The 20881-nt window shown below is 38.5% G+C and overlaps 1 protein-coding gene across 2 annotated transcripts in view; it reads right to left on the bottom strand.

Annotated features, from left to right (window-relative positions):
* EPC1 (enhancer of polycomb homolog 1) overlaps window positions 1-13022 on the bottom strand; it is a 64945-nt gene extending 51923 nt beyond the window's left edge. The window contains exons 1-2 of one of the 2 annotated variants that reach the window (XM_071428696.1): window positions 12887-13022; window positions 12045-12148 (exon numbers count right to left, since the gene is read on the bottom strand). The gene's annotated coding sequence lies outside the window, so the exon portion shown is untranslated. Of the gene's footprint in view, window positions 1-12044; window positions 12262-12886 lie in introns of those variants that run through there. The other variant, XM_071428695.1, reaches the window with a different exon arrangement.
* Between the last annotated feature and the right edge of the window lie 7859 nt (window positions 13023-20881).

Here is a 20881-nt window from a genome sequence, read left to right as displayed (position 1 = left end):
GCCCGTGTATGCTCTCGCACCAGGTTACAGGTAATTCTAGCTCTGTAGTCAAAGCTATCTTATCGAAGTTATGCTTAGTTTCATTTAAAATGCGAGATAGTTGAGTGTTGACTGAATTTCAGCGTCCCTCCACTTCTAATGCAAAATACTGTAGTTTTTACAGTCACACGGGAATCGGTGGACAAAACTTTGCTCTTTATCACATACTACTCTTGGGAAACGGCTTTCAGAAATACGGCATAGGTAGAACCAAAAAAAACCCCAGAAAACCAAAAATAGAAAAATCTTATTTTGCTTAGCAATTTTAGAAATCTCTATAATAAAAGCAAAAGCCATTTTTAAAATCGCACCACCTTAATAATAATACTACCACCACTCACCTCAACCTTAAGCCACTACTAGGCACTAGATGAAATATTGCTAGATGCAGTTGTTGACAGAATTTTCAAGCCAACTATTTGCATGACTGTTTGGGAAACCAAAACCTGCTATGTTTCCCAAGCTGCTTAAACTGCAACTCATTTGGCTTCATAACTTCTCTGGGATGCTAAATTCTACCTGTACTGCAAATGGGTAATGCAGTGGAAGACAGCTGCTAGGGAGAATGAGACTATTTTTTTTTTAAGAGAGCCTTGTTTGTTGTTTTTTTAATTTCTTTTCAGGAGAGTGGCATGAACTAAGTATCATTGTATTCATTTTTATTTCAGTAGTTACATCAGAATCAAATGTTTAACCATGCACATTGCCTTTTACTCTATTTCTAAAGCTTAAAACACACACTAGTTCAAAAAATATAATCTTAAAATAAATTGCCCATAAAGCATCTACACCCTTTTCCACAAATACTAAATAATTTAGTTTATCCAATTAGCAGACAGATAAGGTGCTGAGAAAAAAGAACAAAAAAAATCACAATATGCCATCATAGATTAGCTTTGACTTTAAAAATTAAATGAAAATTAAATACCTGGCAGCTAAGCAAAAAAAAAAAAAAAAAAGCCATTAAGTATAACTCTCCACTTATACTGATGAAAGGAAAACAATACATAATGAACATAATGAAAACCAAAGTACTGAAAATATCCTGAACTATAAAGGAAGAATAATCAAATTCAAACTTATCCTTAATTGACCTTTGCATTTCTAACCCTGCCACAGGCTTGAGAAAAGTGCAGAACAAGCAGAATGGACAATAACGTTTGGAGACAAAGAGGACAGTGCATTAAGAAAAAGTTTTGGCATGAAACACTTGGATTCATCAGCTTTTAATGTTTTGCCAATAAAAGAGATTGTGTTAAAGTATTTTGTAGCAGAAGATGATTAGCCCTCAAAATTAATTTGCTAGTACGATGGAAAGTGTGATAACTGAAAACAATGTGACATCAGCCCTGATGTCTGCTCACAGGAAAAAGTATGGAACATAACCAGACTGATATTTCCATTTTATCTTCCTTTCAGTAAGAAAATGCAGGTATATTTTAGGGTTTTTTTCAATTTTGTAGCTTATATCAAAATGCACAATTTACATCTGTAGACATCAGTGCTGCACTATGACAGTAGCTAATGCAGAATTGGTATGTTTTGTATAGTGACCAAGATACTCTCTGCAAGCTCTCAGTAAAAGATCAGTAAGTATAAATTAATTTGTTGAACCTAAGTGCTATGTGTCTATTTTAAAAACTGAACTGTAGGATAAAAGGACTGAAATATAATGAAAAGACATTTAGAATTGCTATCATTATTGCTTTTTAAATGGCTGAAATAATTTGGGGAATTTCTTTAAGGCTTTATCTTTTTATGATCACGATTAAAAGGACAAGGTTAACTGAAATGAAAGCACTTTGTGTATCAGCTATGCAGCTGGTAAATATAACCCTTTCAAAATACATTCAAAAGTACTAAATTCAGACTGAGCATTATGGGCAAAGATACCCCTTGCTCCATCCACCTCCAGACAGGGGGGTAGGGGTCCCTTGTGCTCTCATCTAACTCAGGTTTGTGAAGCCCAAAAACATAACTTCTATTTTGGTTTGCAAGTCCTGTGTACTGTTGGACAAGTTTTTATACATTTTGGTACTTAATTAGTTTTATGGCTTAAAACCTCTCTGAGTTCAAGAAGGACTTCAGTCATTTATTTAAGCATGAATTGTAGCCTTTGGCACATGGAGTTAATCTGGCCTCCCATTCTAACAGTAATCATCACAAAAGTACTACACATAACATGCATATAAGTTAAACCATGTCACTTTTTTTGCCTTTTGGCCTCAAGCATTTTGAATTTTAAAGATATAAAATTCTAGGAGACTGTTGTTCAATTTGAAAAAAAGGAAAATCTTTTAAAAATATATATTTTTTAATTAGGGTTTGTTTGCATTTTGTATTACAGTAAACTATACACTGATTTTTGTATCCATAAATATTTGCAATTTTTTTTTTCACTCTGTTACTACCTTACACCCTACTTCTAATAACTCTTCATTTATTTATGCAGCAATTTGGTTGACCTGGGGTTTTTTTAATGCTTTTTTTTTTAAATACCCAAAAGCTGAGTAATAATACTCCAGCATCCTCACAAAAACAAAGCTCATCCTCAAACAGATATGCCATGGAGGCATATCCAAAAGAGAAGGAAAAGCCACTGGCAGCAATTCTCTTACTGAGAAGAGACAAAGCTAAGAGAGGAGCAGCAAAAGCTATTGCCAGATTTCTAGTTTTCCAGTAACAGATAAACTCTTAGAGGTGGTGGAGACAGTTGTCCATAGGAGGACTAAGAAGACTTCAAAAGGAATTAATGACTAAGGGTTAATGACTTAATTAATTATTTAGATTATCATTTTACAGACTCACCGTTGTCCTAACATCACCTGGACAGATAAGCAAGAAAATGGTAAAATGGGCTCTATCTGAAAACACAAAGGATTTGATAGAGTTTTTTTAGTACTGTCAGAAGAGAATCACTTTCCTTTATATAACTTGTTTTGGAGACTCAAGTTTTTTTGTGTCTAGGGAAAATACATCACAGTGGAAGCAGTTATTCTCTTAGAGACAGTGGTGGTAAAAAGACACAAATTATGCTGAGACTCTTCTGTCTTGAAATACATCTTTCCCTGCTTAAGTTTTAATGGATTCAGGACAGGTGTCCTAGGAATTGTAAGGGTTAAAAGTGACTTATGATTTTCTCCTTCATGTTTTCATCTTTTTACACGTATCCCCTCTAAAATACTTTGCTAGACACATCTTGAATTCTTGATTTAGTCATCTTTACTAGCAAGTAATTTCACAAATTCATTGTTTAGGATTAAGTAGTAAGATAAAAGGGAACAAAACAAAATCCAAAAATGCTTCATTTTATGCTCTAGGTTTTTGGTTTTTTTAAAAGTCTTTATCCAAAACATTTTGTATTCTAACATACAGAATAATAATAATACTACTAAAATCACAATTCATTAGGTAAACACAATTTGAGCAGGGTGGTTTGGTTACCTCTTCTGACTTAGGCATGGACTTCTGCAAACATCAGATTATAACACATGAATAATCTCTGAGTCAAGTAAATTTAATCACATGATCCTGTATTATTTCTAGTAGAACAGCCAGCAGAAGGGCAAAGCCCTTATGCTTTGCTTGCAAAAAAACCGTAACACAAACAACAAAAAACCCAAGCAAACAAACAAAAAAGCAAGCAAAACCACAAGCACATTTAAAAAAAACCAAAACAAACAACAACCAACCAAGCATAAAAGCCCTGCCTTCTCCTGCCAACACAATTGCTAGTTCTTCAATCAAAGAGCTAAGGATGTCTTACTTTGATATTCTGCATAGCATAAGGTGGAAGGCTAAAAAAAGGCAAACAGAAGTAGAGAAATTATAGCTGTACACGTGTCTGCACACTGTCCCAAATCCTTCAATTGACTATTGAGCTAAAACAAACAAACAAAAAAAACCAATACACACACCTGGCACCACTACATAAACCTCAACTGCCAGTGCTCACAGCCCAACCTGGGATAAAGGGGTAAACTGGGGACAGGCTCTGTGCCTTTGCATGACTTCAGAAACTTTACTTCTACCCTGGTAGTTGCCTGGCTCTATGTAAATGCAAATAAAATAGCAAATTCAGTTCAATAGTAAGAGCTGAATGTCTTACTATTACATGCTCTAACTTTTTAGATTTTTACCTTACACTTCCAAGATAGAAATCCTGTCTTGAAAGTCAAGTTAAGAAAAATCATTTCAAGTGCTTCAGGGCTTCTGGTAAGTATGATCAAGTATTTTCAAACTTCAAAATTACATTGCTGATGTTAAATAACATGGAGTTAAGTTAATGTGGAGTTACGATATAACTTTATATATAAGTATATAACTTTATATAACAAAGACAAATGCTTTAATTTACAGTTCCTGAATCAGAATGAAAGTAGGTTATCTGCTTCTCTCACACAATTGAGGAAAACAGTGACTTATACCGAGATAGGAATTAGCTTGGCTTCAGAAATCTTTTGGTGCAGGAAAGTATATTTACATCTTGGAATGAAGAGGCATTTCCTAACATATATGTTTAGATTTTTTTTTATTTTAATGTTAGTGAGATGTACCTACATACCTACAATGTAAGTGAACTCTGAATTCCACATGAAATTAATACAAATATGTTATTAAGTACCTTATACAGGCTATACCATCTTTATTTAACATAAATACATTTCTCCAAAGGAATGAAAAAAATACAAATAACTCAGCTTTTGGATTTCCAAAGCTAGTTATTAGTTCTTGCTAGCTTGCAAGAACACAAATATTCTTTCCATTTTAGAAGTGGATTTTTTACACACTGCAGTTTGACTTATACTAAATTAAGCATGAGTGAATGTTATAAAACTATTGCTTGTCTTCTGGGATACAAATAATCATGATCATATTTATAACCCAATGTTTATATATAAAGTTAAGAAAGCATAAATTAATAATGCTGCATTAGTGGGAAAAAAGGCCTAATGAATTAAGTTTGACTGTAAATATCCAGCAGAGGAGGCTAGTTCTGAATAGAAAACTGATCAGATGAGACTGTTTTGAGATATCCTTACCTATATATCTTTAAATGATAGCAGATGCTTAAAATGTAAAATTCTGATAGGGTTAACCTGAAGAAAATGTAATTTCTGAGGTTTTTCAACATTTAGAGAACTTGTGGGGGGTGGGCAGATGTTGAGAGGGAAGTGTTTTGGTCTAGATGAAACAAGAAGTGGCCGTGAGAAGAAAAATAGAGAAATCACATGATCCTATTTTCTCTGTCACTAATGTAGGTGGGATAATGGAAACCAGAGGTGCTGTGATATCCCTGGCATTTTCTTCTCAGCTCCCCTGCGAAATCCCCAAATCTGCTGTTAGGGCAATCTGAGAAGCAGAGGCAAATGGAAGGTGGTTTTCTCAAGTCATTCAGGTTACAAGCAGGTAAGACTTGCACCCCCTCATCCATTTCTGACAAAGACACTCAGTTCCCATTCTTTATTGTGCAGTGTGTCAGTTTTTGGCTGTTCTGACATTCTGCTCCTCTGACCAAGAGAACATGACAGAGCCCTGTCATTAACACTGGGGCTAATGTGCACCAGCACATTAATGTGCACCAGCCTGCCACTGGTCACACGTGCCCAGTCTGCTGAGCTTTTGACTTACAAGCAACTCAAGAAAGGTGTTAGCATAGAGAGACACAACCTAATTAAAATAAATATCAAGGGAGAATATGAAAGATGGGAAGGAAAACAGTTTCTCACATTAAAGTAGTTCATCTGGAGGTCTGATTGACTAGACCTTCCAAATCCCACAGATTCCCATACTATCCAATTTTTAACTTGGAAATTGTTTCAGAGATGACAAAAGAAAGCAGAATACTTTCTTATGGAATCTTCATTCATTATGTGCTTATAGATGGATATGGGCTAAACAGAAAGTTTCTATGCAGAGTTATCAGATGTATGCTTTTTCCCCCCTCTGTTATCCAGCATGGTTTCTCCTTAAAAGATGCTGATTGCAGCAGTTTTCTTGAATTGTGAATACACAAGCACTTTGGCTAAAGACATCAAGATGTTCTGCCTTGTGTGGATACCTTTAAGACCATCAGAAATAACACAGCTGCTCTGAATTATAACCTTTCAAATTGAATTTTAAATTTTCTTGAGGAAAAAAAATCTTTTGAATAAATCCAGCCAGAAAACATGCCCTATCTACCCCTGATGTTACAGATGAAAAACTGTCAGGTGAAAGGACCCTTTCAAGAAGTTATCCTTTTAGTGATCAGGTTATGGCAGCACCAAGACTCTTTGATAAATAGAAAGGGATGCCTTGAAATCCTCAGATCTGAGTCACTTGATTTTTAAGTCTGTTTGAACAAACATGGAAAGCTCACTCTTATTTGTATTAATGAATATTCCAGATGTACATCCCTGTGAGGCCAAAGGTCTTACCTCCATTTAGTAATTTTCTCAAGGCTCTGAAGGAGAGTGAGGATTAAGAGCTAACTTTTCATTACCTAAATCATGCATAGGTCAGTATTAGCAAACTCAGGGGCATGGGATATCTCTGATTAAGTGAGGACATTCATATCTGAACAGGAGGCAGATGGAGACCCGATCAAGATACTCAGTTAAATTTAAGATACAGTTCTTATCACAGCAGACATCCAAAATTTGGTTGTGTTTGTTTGCTTGTTGTTTTTGCTGTTGTTGGAGTCCTTTTGTCATTTTTTGAAGCTATGATTTACTTGATCTCTTTCTTTCCACTGAGGATTACAGATTTAACAATACTTGTCTAAAGGCAAGTGAAAGAAAGAAGTTCTACATGAATGTATACAATACAGGGATTCTGAGTCACTCAGAAGCCCAACTTACTGTAAATCCTGGAAAATACCTGGATTTAACACCACCTTTCAGGCCCATTTCCCAGGTCTCTAACCCAAAACCAAAAAGGAACCTGATAAAGACTGCTCTGGGAAGAACAAATGTGCTCAGTGTTCCCTGGAATTCCTACATTTTACATTTAAACATTATTGGCTAAAATCCATGAGGCAGTCCTGGGAGCGGGATGAGATTGAACCCCACCTTTTCTCTCTTCCTCTGGAAATCCCAGTGCTCAGTGCATTGTAAAATCTAACTCATCCTTTTCCCATTACCTAGCAATAGTGCTCCAGGTTCTGCTCAACAACATAAGATGGCAAGTCAGCATCCCCCATTTTCAGTCATTTGCTCCAAGCTGGAATTCCCATGGACTACATTTAGAGCTCTTGCTATTTTTACTGGTGCTCAAAGCAATAGACACTGCACCTGTAACTACTGCTTTCTGTTGTATGGTGTTGGTTGGCTCTGAGGAACTTTCCATTTACCATCCAGGAGCTCCAGAACAGCATCCCAACTTGCTGCTCAAGTAGTGAAGACTAGGACTCACATGTTATTTGGCAATTCCCATCTCTCTGTTGTTTATATTGGGACATAAGCAGAGAGAATAATTTTTAGCAAATGTACCAACTTTTTAAGCACTGCAATACCTTCTGACCCCCAATTTCAGGCTCTAGCTACTATTCAAAGAGAACTGATGAACAAATCTTCCTATTAAGGAAGTTTATATTATTGATATTATCTTTCTCCTGGATAGTCCAGTGGTAACACAATTAACTGGAGATGTGACTTAGTAAAGGGTTTAAAGAAGCCCACAGGACCTGAAGCCACTGGTGTGTGGTCACATCTATCCAAGGCATATTTTGTTGCTCACAACAGCAACACGGGATTTATATTTCAAACCTCTGACATTCTCTCACCTTGTATGTTTACTAAAGAATTTAAAATCTAGGATTGTCTCTTCACTGCAACATGAATTAACTTCTTGTGCTATTTGCTAAGAGAGGAAAAATATGAAGAATGCTAAAAGGTGGAAGGATGTGCTAGTTACAGCAGTTCCTCTGGCATATAGGATTTAGAGCAGATAATTTCGTAACACTGAAAGGTCATGCAAATATCAGTCTGGAATAGATGTGGAGAGACCCAACTTTGTAGATGAGTCTGAAGCAGGCATGTAACATATTGTCCTTTGTTCACCACTGGGAAACAGGTGATCCTAGAAGCAATTTTTAAACTAATTATTCATTGCAACAAGTTGATGCTGACAAGTATGATGTGGAGAAGTACAGCTAGCAAAGTTATGAAATTAGAAAGGTGAGAAACAAGATTGTGTCAGAAGATGTCCAGCGTAGAGATAGCTCCCCCACTTTTGAAACCTTGCTGGATCAAGGACACAGTGAATACTTTAGAGCCCTCAAAAGATTACAGAGGGAGTCCCAGGCACCAAGATGTGTTATCAGCACAGGAAACTGGGGAGCACAACATATGAGTCAATGAAGCAGGGGGGTATGGCTTTTGTTTGAGCTGAGCCCCAAACAACATTCTTCTACACCACCAACCCACTTCTGAGGAACTGTTTGCACAGTATTTTGGTTAACTTTGGAAGCTGGTTATATCTGCCTGGGATCTACACATCTTGCATTAACTACTATTGACCATTTTAGACACCATTTTTACTGTGACTCTTACTTGAGTACATAATATTAGTAATATTAGTAAGAGGAATCTCACCAAGGCACAAAGAACATTTTGGTCAGTCAGGTTGAATTAAGCTCTTGAAAAAGATTGGTTTATAGTACGATCCCATACTTCAAATAGTTTTAAACCAAGAGACCCAAATATCTTTCAAGGGTGTCTGGACTCTATATAGACTTTATAGGTAAAAGGGAAACTGTACTAGGTGAAAAATACATTAGTTTTGGCATCTTAGAAATGGAGGTATATATAAGGGAGAAAATTAAGAAACCTGCCAAAATAAAATTTAAAAACAAACAAAAAAAAGTTCTTATGCTGCTTGAGGTCCTGGAATTCCACATACTGGTATTTCAGAAGGAGCATGTGGAGAGAACACAATAAAGATTGAACTACCCCACAGAAATTACTCTTCCAGGCATTTCTGCAGAAGATTCAGGAGGTAAATTAGTTGCTAGCTTTGAGAGGATGCACAATCTTAAACACTTCTTACTCCTTATTGGCAACACAATGGCTCAAAAAGAAAGGAGGAGATAAGTGTGAGAACCACTGAATTACAGATCAGCACTTTACTCTTCTCACCTTACGATTTGATGGGAGTAAACCAGACACTTTCATCAGATACAGCTTCAAAGTTGCAAAACCACAACCAAAGTTAAAGAGTAGCCTCAGTTGAATGGGAGAGAGGGGAGAAAGTGTGAAGCAAGTTTCCATTCAGATTTCATGTTCTTGCTGACTTCACTGAGCTCGAAGCGACTGAGCAGCAAGATCACAACAATCAGTTCATGGCCTGCATGCACAGGGTGCAGCCACAAGAAATCATAACTTTCATGGTGCAGGATGATAAAAGCATTAAAATACCTTCAGTAAGCACCTCAGTTTATCATTTGTTCAGTACTGTTGTCCATGGATGAGCACACTGAGTATTGGTCTAAATGATGTCAAAAAAGAAAAGTTGCATCAGAATTTAAGAACCCAGTGATTCTCTAAGATTGATAAATATTGTAATGAACTCAACAACTGGCACTACTTCTATTGGCATAAACTGTGCCCAAAATGCCAACCTTATGTCCTAGTGATCAGGTCTCAGAAATGGAAATGGAGAATGGCCAAAATCCACACTTTCTAAGGGGGTTTATGTCTTGCTATTTTTCCTCAAGTCTAAGAGTTGTACCAGGACACCAAAGAAGTAATGGTCATCCTGCACTGTCATAGGCCACCAGGTCTCTGCTCCAGCCAAGAATCCATAAAAGAAGATCTTGTCTGACAGAGCAGAGATGATAAAAGCTGGCTGCTCTCTTGGATATACATTTGTTACTGGTAGGAGGTTGCAAGATGTATTTTACCTAAGACTGAAGCAAAATTTACCTTCTTTTAAAAAAGGATAATGAATAAGAGACCATTACGGAGATCTACTGAAGTTTTATATCTGTTTCCATAAAACTAATTAACTTAATGAGCAAACTCTTTGAACCGATATCTAAATGCATTATTGAAGATTTAAACATTCACAAGAAGTTTTTAGAGACTGTTTCAAACTGCCTAGTATTTGTCAAATTTATTCTTTGAAAATACTGAAGACATTGAAATGTAAAATAGATGCAAAGGCCTCTAAAATTATCAGCTTTTATCACTCCAAAATAACAGGCACATAGATTCCTTAAAAATGTGTTAAATTTAATGTCAAATTTGTTCCTGAACCTGTTGAGTTTCCAATATATGCTCTGATCATGGGCTTGACTATGTCTTCCCACCCATCTTAGAATATTAATCACTTCTGTTTTCTTACACCTAATATGGATGTTAGCAGAAAGCCTTCTAATCCTTTTGCACTTAAAACCGAGGTGATCTGTAGGTTGTAACAAAAGAGAACAACACACATTAACATGTATCTATGTATAAAGACATGTAAAATGCATGCTCCACTTAGCAACAGGAAAGAACCCACCCACCTCAGGTGAATCCTCTTACAATCTGAAGGACTACATAAGGTTTTCTCTTCTTTTCAACCCCACCTTCATACCCAACCCAAACTCCTACAGACCTCATCAGGAGAATTGCATATGCAAGCACGAGAGCGAGGGGGACCTTAGGGCTTGACAACCAGCCGTGGATGGAACCTTTAACTTCACAACAAGCAAACAATGGACTAGTTGCACAATAAGTGTGTGCCAAAGCCTTCCATATTGGCTGCAAAAAACAATTTTCAAATCTTTCATCTGCAGCCACTGTAAAATCATTTTGGGGGTGGGGCCGAAAATCTCATCACTGAGGAAAACTGGACCCTAGGCACAGGATTGAAAAAAAAATTAAGGATCTGCTTCATTACACAAACTAGCGAAAGGGTGAGGTCATGCCTCTGCCGGGCCATAGTTCATGCGACACTACAATTTTCTAGAGATACAATTTCATCGTCATTCTAACTAATTTGCGGTTACTTTTGATACAGAGAAAAGGAAAAGATACAATAGATCAACCCGTGCCCCACCTTTCTCCCTCCGGCCCCCTCCCCCTTTAGAGCCAGGGACACGAATTGTTTCGGAGCCCCACAGCGCCACCAGCACAGAGCAATGCAAAACAAAAAAGATCTCTCACCGGGTGAAAAAAAAAAAAAAAAAAAAGAAAAAAAAAAGAAAGCGCCTAGAAAAATGCCAAAATTTACAAAATGTCTCCCAAATGTACCTTCTTGGAAGGAAAAGACCAAACAAACCACTCAACCCCCTCCCTCCCCCCGCCCCCCCCCCCCCCCCAAAAAAAAGAACAAACAACCCAACACCAAGACATCTAAGTGAAGTGTGGGGAAATAAGAACCTTTATATAACTAATGCTTTAAGCTAATTATCACAAGAGGTGGAATTTGTTAATAAAAAGGTCACTGTTTAATTAGAGACATAACTTAATATAAACCCTCTTATGTCCATCTCCACCTTCACCATACCAAGGGCAGTTTTCCCCCTTACTTTAGACCAAAGTAATCCATCAAGAGCCATCACAAATGGCATTGTAAACTCTTTTAGCTACCACCAGACCATACAGTAGCAACACAATATGTTTCTTTATACACGAGAGCTGCATTATATTTATATAGACAGTCACATATTTGCTCCTGGATCCGTTTATTACTCGGTAAAGAATTCCCCTTGCCCCCCCGCCCCAACAAAAAGCCAGAACGAAAAAAAAAAAAAAAAACCCAAGTCCATCTGGAAAATATTTGAGTTCTTATACCCCTAAACTGAAGTTAAATTGTTTTTAATCTTCGCGTGTATAAAATTTTAAAGAGGAAACAAAACTGACTTCAGTAATTGTCGCTATTAAGGAGACACCGTTGGGTGGGATTCACATGAGATCAAAGCTATGAAAAATACAAGACTACGTTTTGTTCATCAACACAACGAAAATCCTCCACAGCACTAATACACGCCAAAAACCCGCAGAAAAGAATATTTTTGGTTAAAACCACAAACTTACCTTCGAAGAAGGCAGCCCTTGCAAAAGGGCTGTAACAATATGGACTGCATACTCGCTCTCCTACAACCAGCCACCTCCATGCTGCAAAGGGCTTCCCGAACATCCTTAAAATATTTCGCAAATGCAGAAAGTGAGACTTTTCTTTTCTTTCCTTTTTTTTTTTTTTTCTTCCCTCCTCCCTCTCTTCTTTCCTCCCCCTCCCCGTCACCCCGCCAGGATCGCCGGGCGAGGAAGGAGGCGGCTTCCCGAGGGTCGGCGGGCGATGCCGGCGGGCGGCCGCAGCCGGGGCGGGGGACCCGGTGCCGCCGGGGTCACAACTTTGCCGGGGCTGGCGTTGGCTCGATGGGCTCCGCGGGCAGCGGCGCCCCCGCCCGCTCCCCGCTCCCCCCGCCGCCGCCGCCTGGAAAAATGCAGTGTGCCATTTTACACCCGCCTCTGGAGCACACAGGACCAAAGTCTAGCGCTGGTTTTCGGTGACACTGCAAAACTACGGCTCGCCCCGCGCAACCCCACGCCTCATCCTCCCCTCGGAGAGAGCAGCTGCCTCTTGAGAATTAATAAAGAAAGACAGTTGGACAAAATAATTCCGAGACTTCGCCGTTTTCCCTCCGTCCCTCCCCCCGCCCCCGCCCCCACTCCGAAGCCCGCAGCAAGTTTGTGCCGCCCGGCGCATCCCTCGGCCTCCCCCCGCGGCACCCCCGCACCCCCGCCCGCCGGGCTCCGGCAGCCTCGCAGCATCCGAAAGAGCCAGTCATGCCTGAAACAAAATCCATGATTCCTGGAAAGTGGGCAGCCTTGAATCCCAACAAATACTCGATTTACTTACAATTATAAATACCTACCTTACGAAAGGACTAAATTAACACTAAATTCAACAGATACATCCGTTACGGCAGGAATAGTTTTTCCATAAATACTGTTTTAAAAACCCCTCCTTATACTGACTGACAGAATTCTACCATGCTGCCCACAAACAAAATGGCTGTGGCACCGAGTTTTTTGGTTCCTCCCACTGTGCCTCCCCCTGGCCTCCAGGAAGTGGTAGAAATCCAAAATAAAATCCGCACGAAAAGTACAATACATCAGCCAAACTCCGCACGGCACCGCCAGACAACATCGGGAGGGAAGCACATTCACCAACATTGTAGTTTCTCGAGGATTTTTATTGTTTTTAAAAGGGCATCAATCACTGGGAATTTACATCACTGTGTAATTTGAACTTCCTGCTTTACATATTTATAAGGTCTTTCACCTATCTTGGCAGGCTTTCAAATTAAGTGGGTTGGGAAATTTGATGCTGTGGCTCCAGTTTGTGAGCTGAGTCAGGTAGTGCCTGCTGGAGCTGGGCTCTGAAACGTCGGGCAAATTCTGACACCTTCCCTGTTCAGTGCAAGATAAAATAATCCCCCTCGCATATCACAGTCTCGTAAGCGAGCATGTAGGCACCAAGAAGCCCCTGGAATGAGGATTCTCAGCAGAAACTGAAATTTAGGCCTCTTGCACATGAATACACGCTTTGTAATATTTATCATTTTGCATTTGTGGTTCACAGCAGTCTCCCTGAATCATGATCTCTGTGGAAATAATCTTGGATTTTCTCTTATTATGACCCCGTTTAGTGTTGCAGCCTTTTAACTTTTGCGAAATTCACCCTAAAATAAAAATAAACAGGAAGAAATAGCGTATTTCTATTAGGGATTATGATGAAAATGTCACTATGTGGTCCCATATCTGAGCCACCAATCTTGCCAGGCAGTAGCACAACTCCTCTTGCACGCTGCCTCGTGGGCTCCGCAGGGCTGATTCATTTCCCGTGAGAATCCTTTTCCTGCCTTTAGGAGGAGTTACAATGGAGACAGGCTGTCAGACCTGCCGAGCCCGATCCAGCCCTATATTAAAAGACTTGAATTAATATTCTCACCTACTGCTATTCTAAACCTTTGTCAGAAGCATTGAAAAAACAGTGGAATCGGTGATGTTTTTCCTGAACCACCTCATGTTTCTAAGTCTTAGATTTAAAACAAAACAAAACAAAACAAAAAACCACACCAAAACAAACAAACAAACAAAAAACATCAAAAAAAACCCCACCCAAAAAAACCTGCAGAGAACTTGGGGCAAATTTTCCGCTGGTATAATTTGTTTGTATCATCGTGTTATCTAGCAGCCTTAATCCTGAACTGTGATTATAATGTTATATTGTATAGGAATATAGGGCAAAAAGATAATTCCTGCCTGAAGAACTCCAAAGTATAAGACAAAAGACAGCAGATGGCTATGGGCAGATGAGGGAAACAATGAGACTGTATTGATCAGCGGGGAAGGCACAGTTTGCAACACACCATCACTCCAACTCTTGTTTCTATGTGTACTTCATGGTGAAGAAGACATAAGGTGGGATTTGCTGAAGAAAATTAATCAGGTTTTGTGGCTGTTGAAAGAAACTTCCAGCAAGAGGGACAGCATGGAAGAAAGCACAAAGCTGCTTGAAAAAGCAGCAGGTGAACTACAGAAACCTAATCAAATTGGCATTAATCTTTGTATAATGACAGAAAATAGATAAGGAGGAAGTAGGCTATTGAAAGCATTGAAAATACAGACACAAAGCTTATGTTTGAGACAGAGGAGGCAAAGAAAGGATCCAAAAGGCATGGTAGAAAAATCATAAACCAGGCCTGCCAGCAGTAAACAAGCCCTAGGGAAAAAAGTAGACAGTAGTTCATATTGTATGGGCCTGAAGAGATGTAGCACAGTTTTTTAGGAAAAAATAAGTGTTTTTCTTAACTATGAGTTTGGGGACTCTGTGTTGATTGTCTGCACCTTCCTCCTAGATTGTACTTAGTGAATTCTTAAGTCCTTCTCCTGATGGTAGTGTTTAGTGTGTGGACACCTGATTACTAAAGGGTCCCCTCAAAGTTGTTAATATGAGTGGGTAAGCACATAGGAAGGCTGGGACCAAGCTGACCTTTCACATTGGGAAGGTTGTTTCTTCCATCACTTGTTTTTGGAGAGATCTTCATCTGCCAGCAGTGCCCCATGGGTTACTGAATGTCTGACACCAGCACAGGTCTGCCAGATGCACGGTGGAGGGGCAGGAAGGACTCTGCTTTAGGGCATAGCTACAGCCAGGACAGCAAATCATGCTTTGGAGGGGGAGTATGGTCTGTAGGCTCGGAGCCCTCTCAGGACACCCTCTACTATGTTACTGTAGGTTATTAAACATTTTTACATTTTTTCTTTATTTTCCACATTTGCAGTAGTAGCAGGCACATATTTTTTAATTCTTTGTACTTCTTCTGCACAAACCACCTTAGATAACTTTGCATTTACTATGAGACTCTTAAGTCTGTTGGCTAGTTGTGCTACAACTTGGGGTTAAACACTGCACAGTAAATAACCTCAAATAAGCAAAGCTTTGATGAACGTCTGTGGAATTATTGTGGTGTGGCAAATGTGAAAGAATTTGGCTGGATTCTTTTGTTACAGGCTGAACTGAACTGCAACTGTCCCAGTTCCTTCAGATTTGAAGGTTACTAGTTCTGTAGATAAGCTGATGTGTGGTAAGTGTTTAAGCCACGGTCATTTTCTCTCATGTTGGATCTCATCATCAGTTTTAACTGAAAACAGTGTGTATCAAGTGCTAAATGTTAAGAATTGACATAGGGATTGAAATACACGTTGTGACTGTTTCTTTTAAATCTGGATGAGTGTTCCAAGAAAAGTTGAACCATATGTTGTCAGGCTTTAAGAATAACCCCAGAATTCTTACAGTTCAGAGTAACTGAAAAGAGCACTACCACCCATTCTGCCCTGCTTTGTCCACTGCTTGGTGTGAATGTTTGCCTTGAGATTTTGCTCAAAAACAGAGAAATAGAATATCTGTAAAGGAGCAAAGAAAAAAACTAGCTACATTTTAGGATTTAGACTAACACACACACAAAAAAAAAAGTGGCTAAAACCTCATAGCACTCAAATAACAGCTCCTTACTGAAATTAGAGAAACTACTTTTTACATTCTGCTTGCAGTATAATTGCTTTATTATTCTTTATCTTTCATTTGCATTGATCTTTATCTTGCCCATAAAGATTTAACTCTATTGCCATATTTTCCAAGTAGTTCTCTATCTCTACACTTGTAATAAACAAATTACACTGATCTCCTTTTGACAATATTTTCTTGATGTCTTTAGGAAGGGAATTACCAGTTGTGTTCAGTAAATCATTAGATAGATAGCAAGAGATGGAGGTTATCAAAGGGCTTTTGCAACTCATATGTAAATGATCATTTGTTTTCTTTCATAAAAGTGGCATTGAATGTTTTTGGTTGAAAGATCACCAAATGCATAAATAGTTTGCATTTTTATTCAATAGATAATGTTCACATAGCTGCATAACTGCTCTTGAAGAATGAAAAAAGCTATTTGCTGTAATTTGGAAAATTCATAAATTATAGCATAAGAATGGATTATTGGTGCCTGACTGCATTATAAAGGAGGACACAGGCTCCCCTAGCTTAATTCTTGCTTGACCCAGGTCAGATATTTTTTAAAAAGCATGCAGTCTTGACGAAAAATGCATAGTGGTAAAAAAATTCCACAAAATCTTTACTAAATTGCTACAGTGATTACTTAATTCACTTTAAATCACACACTCTGTTACATATTAAACCTCCTCTTTCCATTTCTCTGTGCAAGTCCAGGTGTTGTTTGAGTATATAAGACTCACAAAATGTTACTCTTTGTTAGGGATGTTATGTGATTTTAGTACTTCTCTAGTTTACCAGTAATCTTCATGCTCAATATTCCATGCACATCAGAGATAAGCACAATATGCCAACAGCAATGACTCTACTTGCCAGTACTAAAGAAACTCCTTCTATTTTTTAAGCATATCGCAACATTTTATTGGCTTTCCTGCAGCCTTACAGATACCCCTTGTTCAGCAAACCCTCCCATTAATATCTGTATCCTTTGCAGTAGTCTCTTTTCAGTTGTATCATCTCCCTGCTTCTCTCAATTAACTTAACATTGCTCTCAGGATTTAACTTTTGCCCCTGCACAGATACATGGACTGCTCTACTTGGGCCCACCTTAAAAAGCCCATCTAAATTACCTTTTATCAATAACTCGTTCACAGCTGCTTTCTTCTCATTCAAACTCTGTAGCACTGTGAGCATCAGTAAGGATTCCTTTCCATGTTACTCTTACCTTAAGCAGTGTTTTCATTTGCTTCAGACACTGAACTTGTACTGCTGACTTCATGTCCTTGTACTGGGACTCTCTCTTCAAATGCTTTATGACTGGACCAAGAGGATTTAAAGGCCAGTGTTGTCACAGGTTGGTGTGTCTTTCACTCTTCTCACATCACAAGTCCTGCCAGTGGCAGATCTCATGGTTTGAGGATGATGCTTGGTGGCAAAAGATGTGGAAAAAGAATAAAGTCAATTTAAATGGAAAAGCAATTTATTATAAAAATGTGTGTAGGTCTTCTGAAAATAAAAACCAGAAATAAACCTCGAGAACATCTGTAGCTGTTGGCTGCCAAGGTATGCCACACATCTTGGAGTATAGTTTTTCTCCCCTTCCTGTTTTTTGTGTTGTATATTTGTTGATGGTCCTAAAGTACCTAATCAGATCCCCTGCATAGACTGGTCAGGTCATAATCTACATATTTTTATGAATGAACAATCTTCCTTAGTTTTAGAATGTATCTTCTGGAATGTATCTTCTGTTGAATTGCTATGGGACTCAAAAGATGCTGTCCTTTCAGAATTAAAGCTATGTCCATATGACAAGTCCAACATGGTTATTAAAAAAAAATTTAGCCACCCCATGTTGGCACACATACATTTTGAAAACGTCTCCTCTTTTAGTTATCTAATTGGTTGAAGCTGATGGGGAAATACTGGGTGTGATTTCAGAATAAAGTCAGGAAAAAAATCTAGAAAAAAAGAAAAGCCCACTATGAAAGCTTTCCTTTAACTTAGCCAGCTACTCGATTGGTATTGTTCTGTGTACTGTCCCTGTTATGTGCTGATATTTGAAACAGCCATATAAGCTTTGGTCCAGATCCTGAAATTTTATGTGGAAAGGTATTCCGTGCTTTTTTAATCCAAGTGCTGGATCCTCATCAATGTGTTAAAACTGATCCTGAATAAGTACTCAGTGCTCTGTTTGCAAGCACAATTAACTGTAAAAACATCTTTTTCACTTGCTTTCCCTCCTCTTTTGTGCCTGCAGTGGTCCTTGCAAGAGCCCTTCTCCCATTCTGCAGGACAGACCTGTTGCTGCTGTTGGATTGTTTAAGGTGTGCTGTGCCAAAACAAGGGAATGAGCAATTGGTGCTTCTGCTTTACTGGTGCACTCTGCTCTTTTCTCATACTTCCACCTACTGATAATTAAGGGAGTCTCATGGATTTTATAAGATGAGCTACTATTGGAGACCATTTTCCCATATGATTTATTGTACCTAGGAAATTCCAGCTGCAGCGCCGTGGATTCAGATGAGGTGAATAATGGCTGCAGTCCATCTGTGTTCCGCTGACTTGCCTGCTGACTGGTTTATGTGTTCAGCAGATTTTATCTGTCCTTTTCTGAATTCACATTTGTCATTTAGAATAAAGGGCCACTGTTGAAAACATCTCAGAGCTGTTCAGAGTCACCCTTGGTGTTCACTTTTACTGCTGCTGCAAACAAATGCACCATCTGTGTGGCAAAGGCAGCGCTGTCACAATTCAGTTTTCTTTTCTGAAATGTTCTGATGCTAGTGACATAGTGAATGGAAGCCAGTTTAGTCAGCAAAAGCTTGATGAGCTTTGGAAGGAGGATATCAAGGGGAATTTAAGAAAATCCTGTATTTGCATACAGATTTGGGGATATGTAGGTCTGAGATGTCTGAATCAAAGTCCTTTACAATTCCAGATCCAGAAAGACTATGAACTGCAGTCATAACAGCTTTAATTTCTCCTCCTAGTTTTTAAGTAAGTTTAGCCTTCTTATATATAATTTTGTTTCAGTTTGTGCACCTTTTACTGAGGAGCTAAAATCAGGCAACATAAAATCTGGTCAGCAAGCTCAAGGCATTAATTGGTCATCTCATCTGAAATTCCAGGATGCAAATGATAAGGCATTAATCATTTTAAGATATTAGAATACAGTGGCTGTTTTTTCATGCCATTATTAATTGCTGTTGGAAAGCAAAGTGGTTCAAATACATTCTCTGGTATTATTACAGCATCCATCATATTCTCAAAGATAAAACTGCCTATTTGACAGGTCTGCTCTTCTGCATTATTATTATCAGCTGTAATATTTCAAACCACTCAGGGACAAATACTAGACTTGTGACCTATTTTTTACCTAATTATTTTAAAATTCTTTATTGTATCCTAATTTTGCTGATCAAATATTCTTTGCTTTTTAAGATTCTTGTTGGTCCTCTAGAGATTCTGACTTACAGTATGAATTTACTGGCAATTTCCCTATTTTAAGTTTAAACAATGTGTTTATTATTAATCTTTTTCTTAATGTTAGAAAATGCTCTGAAGGCTAAGCTGACCAAACTTAATTTGCTTGTTGGTTAGAAATGCAATCAAGCAAGAGAAAGTACACATTAGTGAAGTTACCAAGCTGCCTTTTCATGTAGAGCCTTGCATATCTCATCTTACCCTGGCTGTGATTTTACCCTCCCTGAATGTGCTGCAGAGGCAGCAATAACCTCCATTCCTGTGCTGCTCATGTACAGTAAGGAATGTGCTCCTTGCCCTGCTCCTTCCACTCACAGGGACCAGTGGTAGCAGGATCTCTTAGCAAGGGGCTGGAAGAGCCTTTCTCTTCTGCCTATAAAAATCCTCTGTAATTTCCACAAAGAAGAAATATTGGACCAAAAGGAAATATCCTACAAGCTAGATCTAGTACAGGTACTGCCAGCTGGATCACAACATCTTATTTACACAGTAAATTTCCATGAAGCATTGCCAGAGCCCTCTTGGTCTGAGCAAAGATGGAGAATACACACAGCATCCAAGGCTCAGGCTGCCACACAAAAATCTTAATGTGAATGTTTCCCAGTGGTTTGTAAATGGCACATCTGCAAGTGGTGAGCTACCCTTGCAACAGAGATCATTAAACCTCATAGAAATGTGCTTTGCAGTATGGTATAAGATTAAAAAAAAGCCTTTTGTTTTGTCTTAACCACAGAGGCCAGCTGAAAAAAGGTGTCTCAGTCCACAAATAGGGAAAAGGAAAATTAAACAGTGTATAAATACTTCCTTTATTCTCATAGCTGCTTATTTCATCTCAGTTTCCTCTTAATTTTTAAAACTAGCATGGGATATATTTTGTGGTAACAGAACTTTAGCTTTTACCTTATAAATATTCATTAACATTCCTCCTGATTTTGCTTCCCTAAAATTATTTAGCTTATATTTGGTTTATTTCTGAGAGTCAAAATGTGTATTTTTAAGAATGTGCCTTTGCTGAAAACAGAGTCAGATTAGTTGTGATGGAAAACTGTTGAAACCTGGAAGAGTAGTTCAGTTTGAAAATTTCTGCATTAGTGTCAGTCATTAATAAAGTTATTGGCAGCTGTATTTAGTTCTTGGTGATTGGATTTTTTTAAGGGAAGCAAACGACAAGGTGCTGACTGTCAGCAGAAGGTGCCAATTCCGGTACATGTTCAGTAGGAACCGAAACTTCTTGTATTCAAAACATTCCTATTTTTGTCATTTGCAGTGTGTAGGTTCTTACTGGAAATGAACCTTTGACAGATGAGACCTGAGCTACCCTGAGATACAGACCATGGAGAGTCATGCACCTGAGCACTTTGGCTCTGGCCAG

This window comes from Agelaius tricolor, unplaced genomic scaffold (genome assembly GCF_023055355.1).
Source record: "Agelaius tricolor isolate 1412-34295 unplaced genomic scaffold, bAgeTri1.0.p SCAF_6, whole genome shotgun sequence".
Classification (NCBI taxonomy): domain Eukaryota; kingdom Metazoa; phylum Chordata; class Aves; order Passeriformes; family Icteridae; genus Agelaius; species Agelaius tricolor.
Note: the sequence above shows the minus strand (reverse complement) of the source record. Positions and strands in the feature narration are given on the sequence as shown.